Consider the following 16657-nt stretch of genomic DNA (forward strand, 5'->3'; position numbering starts at 1 on the left):
CAACTCTAGCCGTGGTAGAGGTCATACCATCTCTCGCGGAGCGGGGGTAGCCGTCTTATCAGCTTACGTCAGCGTGGGTACTACCAGTTTGGAATGTAGTGTCTTGGAGTGTGGTCAGGTGTATAGTACTACTCCTGGTCTCCGTAGGCAATGTTTTCCGCTCGGGGAGTATCTCTGAACGTCATTACAGCAAGCGTACGCCTTCGCGTGCGCCACAACAGCGTTTACCTTTCCGCGCGGCTAAAGCTACGAGGCACTAACTATACACACCATCGTCTGGATATTTTCGTAAAGCCGTTCCATATTGCACGGATAATGTTATTCTGTGTTTGTGCTGTCCTGTGTGTAGGTAGCACCCTTGCAAGGGCTGATCCCCCGTCCGGAGTCCTACCAACTGTGTATAGGATTTTTTTCCTTGGCACTACAGCCCCAGTGGGCCTAGGCCTACGAACTTCTCCGTTCACTTCGGTTTTGCTAGATCTTACACATTCGGTAGGACTCCTTGGGCGGGTGATCCGCTCGTCGCAAGGCCTCTACCTGTACACAAACACAGAAAAACGCACACACACAAACTAAAAATCCATGCCCTGAGTGGGATTCGAACCCACGATCCCGATTTCCAAGCGAGCGAAGACAGTACATGCCTTACAGACCGCTCGGCTACAGTGGCCGGCGTGTATAGGATTACGCTACTAAATAATCGGCCTGGGCCCAACAAAGGGCTCCACAGCCACTGATGAATGAATGAATGAGCGACCCACAACACAATTCGAAACAAAGCAGAAACAGAGATGTGTATACACACTCCTGAGCACCTGACATGGGCGATACAAACACGGAAGTGAGAAGCATAAGATAAGAATGTCAGCTTACCGCCCTTGTGTAGCCACGAAAAATGCTTCAATTTAAAAGCATTAACTGCAGCACGTATCTGCTGCATATTTACAAGTATAACAATATTACTACAGCAGTCACATTAGCCAGCCTTCTGTGGAGACGAGCCGCACTGCTGGAAAGCCAAACACTGACGAAACGCTTTGCTTGCTGTAGTTACGTACAGGGGAGCATCTCGACCGGCCACTTAGTATATACCGCTAAACTGGTACAGTCAGAGCTGGTGTACACACACGGCATTATCACGCTCCCTACTCTCCTGTTTGTTGCTTCCTGGACATTTGTTGGCTTTTTATTGTTTCTTGGGGTGGGGTGAGGCCGAATCCACTTGGTACGTCAGCCACTAACTGACCTATCTTACCATCCCGGATGGTAGATGATGAGTGTGGAGCAGTCGGTGGAATGAGAATTGGTAGGGGAAACTGAAGTACTCGGAGAAAACCTCAGTGCTATTTTGCCCACCACAAATCCCACATGACCACACCAGAACCCGGGCCGCCGCCGCCGCGGGAAGCCGGCCGACTAACCGCTTGAGCTATGGCACGGACTGGATGCGTTCTATCAATCTCGGGTAATGCCATTCATGCCCACCGAGTCTGACGCCTGGGTAACGTCTTTTACGGCTAAGTCAGGCAAGGGCGAAACCCAAGTTCCTCACTCCTCCAAACTGGGCCAACGAGCTAAGGGAAACAACCCTGAGACTGCTGGGGGTGAGGCGGGAGGCTGAAACTCCACCGGGGGGGGATCATGAAAACAGAAGAAGCAACAGCCGCCGGACTATCTTACGAATATCAGGGCCCTGGGAGTGAAGAAATGGGGGAGCGTGGCTATGAACACAGAAGACTGGCTGAAGCTTCTGAAGTCCATACAGGACTGTCGAGCCAATGATGATGATAATTCCTAACCCTCCAAGTTCTGAAGCTTGTTCTCAAACATCAACAATTTATATTCTTACCTCAGCACACGGGACCAAGTTTGGATGTCCATATAGTACAAAAAACTAGTTTTGTGTATCTTAACTTTAAGGTTTCTATACTTACTTATTTACTCATGGAGCTGAGCCCTTCTGGAGGAGCCGCCAATTCTGCAGCTACTCAAGAATTTCCCAACATTTTATGGAACCCGAAGGTTGATTACCGTGTTCACATGAGCCCTCCAGTGGTCCCTATCCTGAGCCAGATCAATCCAATCAATATCATCCTATCTCTCTAAGATCCATTTTAATATTGTACACCCACCTACGCCTTGGTCTTCCCAGTGGTCTCTTTCCTTCAGGCTTTCCCACCAATATCCTATACGCATTCCTCGTCTCCCCCACTCGTGCTACATGCCCTGCCCACCTCATCCTCTTTGACTTGATCATTCTAATTATACTTGGAGAATAGTAGAAGTTATGAAGCTCCTCATTATGCAGTTTTCTCTAACCTCCTGTCACTTCATCTCTCTTCGGTCCAAATATTCCCCTCAACACCCTGTTCTCAAACACCCTCAATGTCAGAGACCAAGTTTCACACCCATACAGAACCACAGGTAGAATCATAGTTTTGTATACCTGTCCATGATATGTATACAGTTGCCGTCTTGTAGTACACTCAATTTCACCTGTTACTTCACGACATGTTTCGGCAACACAGTGCCATCATCAGATGCCCTAATTACGCTAATCTATTTCATTGCTTGCCTTTATAAAATTATTTAAAGAGTATTTAAAAAGTGCGTATTCGTCAACTATAATAAATTTACACACACTAAACCTTGTTAAGATTATTCACCTTATGTGTCATAGTTAAAACTTGCGTGTGGTTCATCCACTATAGGGGTCGTTTTTCTTATATTCTGTGTAAACCGTGTCTTGTGGTGTGTTCACTTCTTAGCAGCTAAGAAGCCGGGATCGTGGGTTCGAATCCCACTCAGGGCATGGATGTTTGTGTGCGTTTTTCTGTGTTTGTCTACAGGTAGATGCCTTGCGACGAGCTGATCACTCGCCCAAGGAGTCCTAGCCGTAGCCGTTAGAAACGGCTACGCGCTTCATTCAGAAATTGAGAATATCTCTTCCTAGCTGACCCAACAGAATAAATGCCTCCCTCCCTCTCACGTTAGCAGTTCCAGTTTCTGAAACGTTGATTTATTTCAAAATATTAGACAGTGGACGAAGTTCAGAAAACTCAGTAATCCGAAGTGCAATATACTCGTACCGTCTGAATCCTTTAGAATCGACTTACGGAGCTCACCTTAAGCAACCGTCTCTTTGGGTCCAAACTGTGACCTTGGAGTCCTGTTCTTACCGCAACCTATGTTCTTCAGAATTAGAATAACCAACAAACCGACTCCAACAGAGCGGACTTCCTGAGAAGCCAATAGTCTCATCTATTTAATTTTTATCGTACATTTCTATTCGTGACTAAAATAATTCCTAAAACTGTATGCTTAACACACACAGTACATCAACAAAACAGGTAAAGTTGTCCCTGCGATTAATTAATTAAGCACCACTCCAGGGGGGTACGCAGTACCGTAGCTGGTTGAGGCACTGTGCTATATGCCGTATGGTCGCGGTTTCGATTCCCGATGTGGTCACTGGATTTTTCAGTTGATCTAATCCTTCCAGCCACACTAGGGCCCTGTGGTGAACTCAGCCTCCAACAGAAATGAGTTCCAGGAATCTTCCTGGGGGTGAAGGGCAGCCTGCCGGCGCGTAAGGCTAACCTCACCGCCATCTGTGAGCCAGTTATCTAGAAAATGAGGGAGCCCCGACGTCTCAAAACCCTATGGGCCTCCACGGCCTGTTACAGGGATAGCTTTACCTTACCACTGCAGGAAGGCGTATAGAGGAGCAGAGGTATCGTTCTTGACCATCGGCTCTAGATGGAGGTGACTGGTCGGCTTCACGTCCCGGCCGATTTATCTCTAGGAAAACAGTCCCCGGTACCCATTAGATAGGAGATTGGGTGGGTCCCAGCTACGGTCTGGACGCTGCGGAGAAGAGAAAAAATCTCTTTCCCCATGCTAGGAATCGAACCCCGGCTGTCCAGCCCATAGCTATACCGACTGAGTTATCCCGGCTCCCATTTCAACTAAACACCCAGAATTATTTGAACCGAGAAAGAGTGTACTGTGTGTAAACAGAAATGACACGAGTTAAAGAGCTGATGAACCAACATCCTGTCTACAGTGTGGGGACCACTTTTGTTACATTATAATGAAGGTCTGAACAACTTCCACAGAAGGACCGCATACATATTAACGCCACAACTGTATTTTCGGTGGCACGCCACTAACGAAATAACACACTGAATGTAGGGTACTAACTTCCTGTAGTCTGGTAGTTCACCCACTACCCCCTTATTCAGGGTTTAAGAGTAGGCCAAGTAAGTAAAAGTAAGTAAAGCTATCCCTGTTAAGAGGCCGTGAATGCCCATAGGGTTGTGAGACGTTGAGGGTCCCACATTATCTAGACAATGGGCTCAAAGATGGCGGTAAGGTTTGTCAGCCTTACGCGCCGGCCGCGCTTTACTCCGCAAGAAAATTATTTAATTAATTCCTGGTACTCATTTCTGTTAGAGGCTGAGTCGAACCCAGGGTCGCATGCGCGTCTGCTACCTAGACTGACATGAAGCAGGACTGTGTTGCTACCTAATGATACACACAGAAATCTGTTTTACTTCCATTTGTGACCTGTGTACTGACTCTACCTCGTATATTTCAGCACGAAAATGAATTATTCTAGTATGAAAGGTTGGCCGATGGTTGTGAAGTTGAGGCGTGATTCCCAATTAGAACGGAAGCAGACTGCCTCCTGGGCTCCCTTTCTCTCAACATTAACGCCATTTAACTTTAATTATAAATGTCTGCAGGAATTCAGGTAGCCGGACTTCAATACAGAGCACCAGCATAACGCCCGTTGGGAATTAGTTCGACGGGAATTCTCATCATTTGTTACACATATTCTGTTAAATGATTCATTCGTTTTTAAAACGCTATACTTTCCAAAGCATAACACGTACAAATATGATTGATATATGAAAAGAACCGTAAACTCACCAACTTTTCTTCACACTCTACAAATGTTCTATGTGTGCCCCCTGGGTCACACGACACACGTCCAGGCGGTAGTCGAGCTCGTTCCACACATTTTGTAGCATCATCCTGTCAATGGTCATCACTGCAGCATCGATGCATTCCCTTAGCTCTACTAGTGTTCTTGGCAGATGGGGTAGGTAAACACGATCCTTAATGTACCCCCAAAGGAAGAATTCACAAGGCGTTAGATCAGGTGATCTGGGGGGCCAAGTGAACAGAGCTACGTCATCCTCACCAACATGCCCAATCCAGCGATGCCTAAGTTCATTGTTTAGGTAGCGACGAACATTGCCGATACCACCGCAAAATGCTTTGTTTACATGGCGGTTCTTTTCCGTACTCTCTTTTGAATGCGCGTTGCACTGCTATAACAGACGAACATCTCGCATATTCCAACAAACAAAAACTCTTTTCTTGCTTTGTCGCCATTTTGTAAAGGCAGTGAATTCGTGCTGCCAACTGGTGTATATAATACAAACTTGGCGAGTTTACGGTTCTTTTTATATATCAATCATATTTGTACGTGTAATACTTTGGAAAATATAGCGTTTTAAAAACGAATGAATCATTTATAGTAGCCTTGTACAAGCTTTCGTATTATCAAGTTCCACTGCTTTTTCCCTTATTCCTTTCCAGTTCTACATGTTATCGAATGATAGTAGAGGTTGAAGTTGAACGCCCCCCCCCACACACACACACACACACACAGATAACGAGAACAAATGGCCCATCGTAAACAACTACACTCCATACATGCACATCAAAATATCACCAACACTCACAGAAGAGATACGATACACTGAAACAAAAGACTGTTCATGTAACAAGGTAATGATAAGACAAACGGAAATTGCGTAATGCGAATCTCACGCTTATGTACCTTTTTTAATGTTTTGGGGAGGAAGTTTATGTATTTTTTAAGGGAAAGCGGAGGGTGCTGGAAACAAACTGTCCAAACAGAATCAACGTGCAGTTTGAGGTTCTGAGGGGCTGCATCAAGATTACGGTCGTATGGATGTGACACAAATGTTTTTATGGATCTTTCGTGACGCTGACAGTAGCTCAACCCATATACAGTCGAATGGCAAGATGACGATGTATGACGAACTGCAGACGATTTGGAAGGAAGCGGTCGTGGCTGAAGGAGGTACTATCCATGCATATGTCTGGAGGAACTACGGAAAACCGTAAAAAACCTCACGATTTGGCCTGGGGAGGTATTATCCTGGCATGTCTGGAAGGCATGAGAAAACCCGTGGAGAATCTCATGATTTGGCCTAAGAAGGTACGATCCAGGCATATGTCTGGAGGGACCAAGGAAAACCGCGAAAAACCTCACAATCTGGCCTAAGAGGGTATTATCCAGGCATCTGTCTGGAAGGCCTGAGGAAACCTACAATATACACCATTCAGGGTCGTCGATGTCCTTGCTGGGATTCCAACCTAGAACCTTCTAAACAGAAGTCACCGTTAAACCGACCCGCTTTGTAATACCGTGTAGTTTGGTAAGTGAAAACAACGTACCAGAGGAACCTACTGAGCCCGTGTTAGTGTCGATGGCTCCTGCTGCAATCTTGATCCGTGTCCTTTCCACCCTGAAGATGCAAGCAAAAGTTTCTCCGTAACGTTGGCCGCTCCACAGCTCAGGCGGTTAGTCGCTGGCTTCCCACCGCGGCGGCCCGGGTTCGATCCCGGGGTCTGGTCAAGTGGGATTTGTGGTGGACAAAGTGGCGCTGGGGCGGGTTTCTTCCGAGTACTTCGGTTTCCCCTGCCAATCTTCATTCCACCAAATTCTCCATCATCATAATCACCCGGGGCAGGTACAATAGGCCAATCAGTGGCCGCCGTGCCGAGTGGACCCAGCCACCCCCCACTAAGCGAATTAAAAAGAAATTATCCGTAACGTCAGTACCCATCTACAAAACTACACGGCGCCACCTCCCACAATCAATGTAATCTGTAGGTGATTTAGAAGGACTCACTATCACGGAGCAGAGTTACTCGGCCGAGTCAACCTCATCTCCACAAGGCGAATTCTATCTCTACCTTCTTACTATACTCGCAGCAATGCCTCGAGTGGGACCCAGAGGCTCCGTGCGAGATACGCGCCGGACTAAGTAGCACGTTTCACTCCAGGTTCATTCGATTTTCCCCTGCTAACAACCATTCCACCATTGCTCAGAACTGGAGGATGCGGCAGCCTCGACCAGGCAGTCCGTTATCATATCATGTAGCGGCACTCAGTTGGTTGCAGGGTAGGGGAGTGACGTGTTTAGTAACAATTCTTTCAATACCTCTGTTTACACACCGTCAAATGAGAGGATTCGTAGTAAATGTGCCCTTATCTGGGGTACTATCTTGGTACTTGCATAGGGAAATTGAGGAAAACCACGAAGAACCGCGACCAGGATAACCATATTGCAAAATCTGCTTCAGAAAAGTAAAGCTATCCTTGAAACGAGTCGCGGAGGCCCACAGGGTTGTGAGACGTCGAGGTTGCCACATTTTCTCTACACAAACGGCTCAGTCTTACGTGCCAAACGCCCTTTAACCCCAGGAAGATTCCTGGTACTCATTTCTGTTATAGGGTGAATCGACCCCGGGGGCCATAGTGCGGAGGGATTAGGTCAACTGAAAAATCTCATGACCTCAACAGGAATCGAACCCGCGATATTCCGACTTGTATGATAGCGTTTAAGGGGTTTCACACTGTTTTTAAACACGTATATAGGCCGTGCCATAGTTCAGGTGATCAGTCGCAGGCTTCTCATTGCTGCGGCCGGGGTTCGATCCAAGGTCATGTGGGATTTGTTGTGGACAACGTGGCACTGGGGGCAAGCTCCCTCCGAGTATTTCAGTTTCCCCTCTCAATTCTCAATCCACCAGATTCTCCATACTCATCTACCATGAGGGGGATGCTACAGTAGGCCAAAAAGTGGGCCGACGTATCAAGTGGACTCAGTCTCATCCCCACCACGGAAAAAAGGAGGTATATCGTTCTGATGAGTTTTGATATTGGTAAACATCACACAAGGGTTTAAACAAAATAAACATCCCTTCGGGATTACAGTGATTGAGGCTAGCTCTTTCTAAGAGATCCAACAGAGTAGGTGTCTCCCACTCATCTGCGGACGGAAACAGACGAAGTTTCCCAAACGCTGTGTTGTTTAGAATACCGGACAACGAACAAGTTTAAAAACCCTGGAGTCCCAAATGTTATACACCATATACAATAGTGTTGCGAATTCCAAAGAAGTGAAAACCGAGCGGTCTAATTCCCAGGGGTGGATATGTTTGGCATAATCTTTTGTGGAAGGCTATGGCTCAAAACAGATATTCTGCCAATGACGACAGTAGACTTTTTACTGCTTTCTGCGCACACCCCTCAAAAACTAAATGACATCCAATGCTGTCGAAAAAAAGTTTTCTTCTGATTTTCTCATTGGAAAAGCGGGGGGGCTGCCCTATATGCAGGTTTATATAGTACATTAAACGCTGCATAAACTCAGCTGCTGATACCTCAAGACAAAAAAATAAGCTAATATCCAGGGCTGCAATCACATGTGCGCATAATCATGAAGTGACACACGCGACTCGCTTTCGCCGTGTATCAGCGCGGCCATCACCTGCTTTACATAATCAGCAAGCGCGTAACAGAGGGGCCACTATATAAGTCCAGACACGCGGATGAATGACGTGGTCTGCGTTAAGATCAAGCTCTATTTGCGAAACGGGGCCTGGACATCCGACGTACTGGAGGCCTAAACGAGTTCATCTCCATAATGAAAGGGGGGGCGGGGAGACCTGGCACGGCAAACATGTGCAAACAGAATGGCAGAAAAAGACGGGAAAGACGGAAAGTCACCCGCGGATAATGCAAGATTAAAAAAGGAAGGAGTGAGATTGATGGTCTCCCTCTCCCTCTCCCCCCCCCCCTCAAGAGTCTCTCTCTCTCTCCCCCTCCCCAAGAGACGTCAGGGTCGCCATGCTGCCGTAACTCTGACTGAACTTGACAATACTACGATCGGATACCACGTGACCCCCAGCGCGTCCGTTTCTTTTGCGATCTAGCAATTTAAGTAATTAGATAAAAAGCTAAAACACCGTGGCTTGAGTCCTCAAGTGAACTATACCGACAGAGCGACAGCCGCTTGTAGGCGAAGTTAGTGCCAACTTTAGCGGACAGAGAGTGTCGCGTGGTCAGCGTAACGAATCCCCACGGCCGTTAATTTCAGTTTTGTTGACCGGAAATTAGATACCAAATTACATAAATAAGTCTCCGGCTTGTCAGTTTCTCATATTAAGTTTTTTTAAAACAATCACATTTAAATGACCGAACAAAACGCCTGAAATACTTAATTTTCAAGAAAAAATATGTATTAAATTGTGAAATCGGCGAGAAACCGTGAGATCGACTAACGCAGACTTCCAACACGTGGCCATCTTTGGTAACAGCACCCCGGCTTTCCCGGAAAAGTTCTATAGTCTGGGATGTAATGCCGTACAGTCCAATAGAGGTCTCTGACCTTTCGGAGAAACATATCACCTCCATCTTCCGGGTTGAAGAGTAAGCCAACAGCATTAACCAGACAGAAACCAGAGAAAACCGAGCGCGGAAAGGTTTCTTACCTGGTTTAGTCGTCGACCGTGATGATGATGGCGCTACGTTCCTCCGAAACTTCGGCTGACTTTCAGCGGACTACAGGGTATTAAGCAGTAGACGACAGAAGTGTTTATAACCACCGCTGTGTGACCTTCCAACTCAGTCCCCGCCTTTGTCGTTCTGTTCAGGAAAGTAGCCGCAGCCTCTTCCTTCAATGCTCGTATAACTGCCTAAGATGCTAACAGCGAAACGTTCATTACCTTGAAGAGTACTGCTACTTTGTGGGATGTGACGCCATGCGGTCTGGTCTTATTTTGCTTACTTCTCGCTTGGCCTATTCGAAGACCCGGAACATGGAGACAGTACGTTCCTCGGCAAGGTCGGCAAATTTCTGCAAGACTGCACGTCAACCGAGCGAGCTGGCGTAGCAGTAACGCCCAAGGCTCGTTACTTTGGAGGTACTTGGTTCGATTATCGGCCAGGGCACTACCTGTCCATCCAAGTAAATGAGAGGATCGTAATGTCCGTCAGAACTGGAATGTCAGCAAGTACATTCCCCCCACTCCATCGCGCTGAGGGCATAATGTCATGTAGTGTGACTAAAAACGGGGTTTGGATAACTGGATTTAGTGACAACTTACAGGTTGTAACCACATATAACACTATCGATGATTTCCACATTGTAGAAATCACTACAGCGCACGCCAAGTCTCTTCCTGCCTGCAGTGTCTTCACTAGATGTTTCCTGGAAACGGCTTCTAACNCTAACAACTGCTATTCCTCTGCTTCCGTGCTCAAGCCCCGTACAGAACTGACTCTCAACTGACTTTGTCCCTTCCTTATAACATCTCAGAACGGACTACGCAGAAATACCATGNTAGTGTGACTAAAAACGGGGTTTGGATAACTGGATTTAGTGACAACTTACAGGTTGTAACCACATATAACACTATCGATGATTTCCACATTGTAGAAATCACTACAGCGCACGCCAAGTCTCTTCCTGCCTGCAGTGTCTTCACTAGATGTTTCCTGGAAACGGCTTCTAACAATTGCTATTCCTCTGCTTCCGCGCTCAAGCCCCGTACAGAACTGACTCTCAACTGACTTTGACCCTTCCTTATAACATCTCAGAACGGACCACGTAGAAATACCCCGTTTTCTCCGTTGCATGCATAACCACTGCCTCGGGAACGTGTTTACCGAGCCGCTGCCCAATAACGGGTCTGGTATAAGCGTCCTTCTCACGATCTATGCGCTTCAATATAATAAGTTATACGCCTTCCCCCACCCCATCACCCCAGTGCCATCTCTACTCCGACAGATAATACCTCAACTAACGCACGACCGGTTCCTTCTAGATTCTTTCCAATTCTTCATTCATGTAACATCCTCTCATTAGACGACATATCTAGTCTAGGTTCAAATAGCACATTAAAACGGGCACATGGCGTCTTATACCTGTAGTCACTGCCATGAGAATCTGAAAACCTACGTTCATGACCGTGTTCACAAATAGCCCACTACCGGTCCATATCCTGCGTGTATGAATCCTGTATCTGCCATCTCTTGCAAGCCAGTTTATTAACTATTTCAGTCAACTATCTCCTGTCAACGATGCTAACACAGCTGTATAATCATCTCTCTCACTTGCTGCATCTTAATGTGCCATTTCTTTATGATCCTACGTAACAACAACCTGCTCATAGCGAATATCTACCACTCGGCGCTACAGCCCTGGGTGGGCCTTGGCCTCCACAACCAATGCGTGCTGCCATAGGAATGGATGCACGCATGATGACCCGAGGCTGGCTGTTAGGTTTCTGAACAAAATTCTTTTTACAGGATGATCGTGTTAGCCTCATGCCCAACCCCCAACCTGGTGGATCAGGGTATCTCTCTTGGTCTGGACTCTACCCTTTGACTTTTCCGGCATGGGTGACTCTACCGGTAGTTCAACTACCGCCGGCATAGCCCTCAAAGTCACAGAGTCGCGCAAGCCTCACCGCCACGAGAGCGAATACACCGGACATAGACATCTCTTTCCATCAGTCAACTGTTTCAGAGTCTGTTGGGTTCAGGAATTTTAACTGAGGCCCAGAACCGTAAAATGTAACGCTCTATGCTAACATATACATGGTCCTCACAATTGAACGTAATCTCCGTTGTGGCAGCGCGTACACCGACGTTTCGGAGTAGCATGCTGCCTCCATATTCTGGGTTCATGCGTATATGTTCAGAAATAAACTCAGATAGAGAGCAACGTTATGACGGGGTGGTTGTGAGATCGAAAGAAACCCTCTTCAAGCCAATTGAAAGATATGGACAGAAATGAACCCAAGTGCCTGTCTTCGCCGCGCCATATTTCAAGCGGTTAGTCGCTGGCATTCCACCGCGGCGGCCCCGGTTCGATCCCGGGTCTGGTCAGGTGAGATTTGTGGTGGACAAAGTGGCGCTGGGCCAAGTTTTCTCTGAGTATTTCGGTTTCCCTTGCCAATCTTCATTCCACCAATTGCTCCACAATCACCCTCACCTATCATCTGGGGCTGGTACAATGGGCCAGAAGTGGCCGCAGTACAAGGGACTTAGTCCCACACCACTAAAAATAAAAAAAAAAGTGCCTGTCTTCGCCCCCTCCCCTTCAGTCTAATGACCATTAATCTCGTGATTTTTGAACTTACACATTACAATCCTGAAGACGGAGGCAGCACCCCCAAAACTACACGGCCTCAGAACCGAAACAATCGCAGCTATCTAATGGTGTTTCCCCGGGGGTAATACGACCAAGGCGTGAGTGAAGGTGACCACTCACCTCCAACTAGTGCCTAGGTCAAGAATCCACTCCGCCATACGTCTTTATGGCGCAGTGGTTAATTTGTTAAGCACAGGGGCAACTTCACTTTTACTTTAAGAGGTAGGGGAGGGCTGGCTCTCTCTCTCCCTCAAAGAAATTGGAGCAATACGAAAACGCTACATGTTCGCGTAACATGACATCTTAACGCTCTCCGCAGCTCAGTCGATACACCGACTGAGCTCTCTTCGATCCTGCTCATTAAAATGTAAAAGCCGTCCTTGCGCAGAAGCGTAGCAGCATCACGAAAACGCGTAAGGGAAAAGCAAAGCTAACGCTTTCTTAACCTTGGCAATAGAAGATGTAAACAGACAGCTTCATGATCCGGCGGCTTAACTCCTAGCGAATTAAGTCCCACAGCTTATCAGTGTCCCTGACGGATTCAAGCTCCTGTCTTCAAGTACTGGACTACAAAAATATTATATCACTAACAGCAGTCGTGAGGAGCCGGGATAGCTAAGTTGCTATCGTGGTGGGCTATAGACTGGATGGCCGAGGGTAGATTTTTCTCTTCTCCACAGGCTTCAAAGCGACTCTGGGGAGCACCCACCCTCCTATACAATGGGTACGGGGTCTCCTTCCCCGAGGTACGCGGCCAGGGCGTGAAAGCTGAACACTCACCTCCGTCTAGTGCCGGGTTCAAGAATGGTGGAGCTATTCCTCCACTCCTTCGTACGTCTTCGCGGCTGATGTTTATATGAACTCAGAGACCACTTCAGCTTTACCAACAGAATCCGCTAAATTCATACCACTTCCCTGTCTCTAAACGAGACTTCGTCACAGAGAAACTCGGATATTAAAAACACTTGAGACAGGGAAAAGGTTACAATGGTGAAGGCCACCTCCACAAGAAGTAATTTGTAATTTAGGTCCCAAACATCCAACCGGACTTAACGTTAATCACATACACTGCCTTGACGCCACTACAAAACGCTCAGAGTAACACAGAAATGCGACGCCGGAACACTTCACAGCACGGCACAAACACAGGAGAACCCTCTCCACTTCTGCTCACTCTCTCTCTCTCTCTCACCTGATCTCAAGCTGACGTCACGTACGGACAGACGCAAAGAGGATAACCCCGTCGCTAGGCAACCAGCTGTACGCAATGTCAGCGAATTCCGCGCTTGTGAAGGGTGATGGAGTTAAGCCAAATCCTGACATGACTTCAGTGCGGTCTCTCTTTATCCGCGTCCAAAAGTCAAGACGCAAGGGCACAGACATTACTCTGTACACCACCTGTTTCAAGATTAAAAGCTTCTGCATTTTGTCACGCGCATTTACGACTTTGTTGTGATTCTAATAAGAAGTTCTGGGAAGAAGTATTTGCCAACTTTCCTTTGATACGACACAGAACACACAGAAAGAACGCCTCCACCAATTCTTCGTTGCCAAGCGAAAGTCTTTGCTGAGTTGTTACCTAGCAACGACAGGGGGATACACACAGACCCACAGACACACACGTCCAACAATTCTTCCAATGTTGAGTGTATTCGTTGCAGCGGGAACGTGTTCACCGAGCCGTTGCCTAGCGACAGGAGGAGGAATACACTTTACCTAGAACTTCGTCTTAGCAACGATAGGGGGGATACACATACAGACACGCAGATTGACGAGAGGGATTTATGAAGTACGCCGCTGAGATGGGATCAGGTGCCATGATACATATACGAGGGGGTACCCAAAAGAAAACGAACTTATTTTTTTTAACTTATTTATTCAAATTTTAAGCACAAACCTTCAATCCCCTTCAAAGTACTCTCCACTTACACTAATACATTTGTCTAGTCTTTTATTTCATTTTTCAAAACATTGTCTAAATTCATCTTTTGAGATGCTTGATAGCGCCTCCGTCCTTTTCTCCTTTCATGTCTCTTTTCATTCGAGGAAACCAAAAAAAGTCGCACGGGGCAAGGTCGGGTGAGTATGGAGGGTGAGGAACAAGGGTCATACCATTTTTGGTCAAGAATTGTCGTACAGACAGGGCAGTGTGAGCAGGGGCATTGTCATGATGGAAAAACCAGTCACCCGACTGCCACAAATCTGGCCGCTGAGCTCCAAGTCACTCCCGACAGCTCCACAATTTCTTCAATGGTCCGTCGTCGTTCTTCCTTGATGATTTCACGAATTTTTTCAACATTTTCATGTGTTCGGGCCGTGGAAGGACGACCAGAACGAGGTTTGTCATCAATTGACATTTCACCATTTTTGAAACGGGAAAACCACTCAAACACTTGAGTTTTCCCCATAGCATCGTCCTTGTACGCCGTTTTTAACATTTCAAGAGTTTCTGTTCCACTTTTCCCGAGCAAAAAGCAGAATTTCACCGCCGCACGCTGTTCACGAAAATCAGCCATTGCAAAAACGACGATCACACAAAACAGTTGTCACTATAAACTCTGCCGAAACTAGTCCTTACCTTCTGAAGCAACGGTAGTCGGCTTATCGACTCAGGAATGTTAGCTCTATGCTCTCATAGCGGCAAAACGCGGTACTACAAAATCTCTGCCCACAAAAAAAAATAGTTCGGTTTCTTTTGGGTACCCCATCGTACATACCAAACTTCATAAACATTGGTGCAGGCACCCAGAGTTATAAGTGTTGATTCACAGAGACGGGAAGGACGGAGATCGCATAACAGACTATTTTCCTAAACAGCACTAACCGCAAGGGTTATTTCGTAATCGAGAATCAATGTGCGCCTACACACTCTTAAGGTACTGACACAAGGAAATAAGCAAAGCAGCCATAAAAGGCTAACTAACTCCACGGAGCTGAGCCCTTCTTGAGGAGCCGCCAGTTGCGCAGCTACTCAAGAACTTACCAACATTTCATGGAACCCGAATGTGCATTACAGTGTCCACAAGGTCCCCCCACTGGTCCCTGTCCTGAGCCAGATCAATCCAGTCCACACCAATTCATCTTAATATTATCCCTTCGCTTACTTCTATTTCTTTCTTTCCCACCAATATCATATATGCATTCCTCTTCTCCCCAATGCGTGCTACATGCACTGACCATCTCGTCCTCCTTTACGTGATCATTCTAATTATACTTGGTAGAAGAGTACAAGTTAAGAAACTCCTCATTATGCAGTTCTCTCCAACCTCCTGTCACTTCATCGCCCTTCGGTCCAAATATTCTCAGTACATTGTTCTCAAACACCCTCAGTCTATGCTCCTCCCTCACTGCCAGAGACACAGGAAAACTAGTGATAAAAAATTTACGTACAGGTACAGAACTGTGAGAGTCATACATGAACACGTGCCGGACCACGTGTAACGACGGATCTGAAAGGTCCGACTCAATTTCACGCCGGCATATGAATACCAGAAGTACAGAATGATTCTAAATTATTGTCGGGGTTTCCGTGGCCTCTAAATGAAAACCATGATTATAATTTCGCTCCGCCCTGTATATTACAAACAATATACAGTAACTTCCCAACGATGACGTGACAGTGTACGTCACTAACTGACGATAATGACGTCCTCATTGGTGCTACAGACTGAGAATACCCTGCCACCTCCTGGTACTTCCAAACGAAACCAAATCGTCTGCATCCCCACGCCCAGTCCAGCGCAGTTTCCGGAAATTCACTATCCTAAACGGTATATAACTGATTTCACCTGTCATTTACGGGTGTGAAACGTGGTCTATGACAATTTGGGGGGGGGGCATAAATTATACACGTCTGAAAACGAACTGGGCTACAAAATATTTGGAGCCTAGCACGGACCATAAGATATTAAGTGAAAAAACAGTGAAACAGAAATTAATAGTCACAATTAAAATCACCGTGTTCTGGTAAGTAATGTGGTACGGTTACATAGATATACACCAAAGTTTCTGAGGAACTTGCTGCCTTCATCTACCCTACAGGAAGCAGCAGATCTCTCCCAAATCGACCCCATTAAGTCTAATCACATTTCGAATATTCACTGCTGTGAGAACCTCTAAGCTCACACAAGAACACAGGGTTGATAAAAATATAATTCGAATCATAACTCCTCCAGCACTAACAGAAATGAGTACCAGGAACATACCTGGGGGGTAAAGGGCAGCCGGCGCGTAAGGCTGACAACCTCACCGTCATCTGTGAACCGGCTGTCTAGATGTAGGAGCCTCGACCTCTCACACCTCTATGGGCCTTCACGGCCTGTTACAGGGACAGCTTTACCTCTTCTTTTTTTTTTTTTTTGTTCATTCAGTCCCGCCTTTTCCTCTCG

At 46.7% G+C, this 16657-nt stretch overlaps 1 protein-coding gene across 8 annotated transcripts in view; it reads right to left on the reverse strand.

Annotated features, from left to right (window-relative positions):
• The window catches only part of LOC111864520 (rho guanine nucleotide exchange factor 10), a 175580-nt gene that overhangs the window by 34929 nt on the left and 123994 nt on the right, over window positions 1-16657 (reverse strand). Inside the window, exon 1 of one of the 8 annotated variants that reach the window (XM_023851825.2) lies at window positions 13050-13372. The exons of the other annotated variants lie outside the window; for them this stretch is intronic. The gene's annotated coding sequence lies outside the window, so the exon portion shown is untranslated. Of the gene's footprint in view, window positions 1-13049; window positions 13373-16657 lie in introns of those variants that run through there. 8 annotated transcript variants of the gene reach the window in all.

Source organism: Cryptotermes secundus, unplaced genomic scaffold, assembly GCF_002891405.2.
Source record: "Cryptotermes secundus unplaced genomic scaffold, Csec_1.0 scaffold960, whole genome shotgun sequence".
Lineage (NCBI taxonomy): Eukaryota > Metazoa > Arthropoda > Insecta > Blattodea > Kalotermitidae > Cryptotermes > Cryptotermes secundus.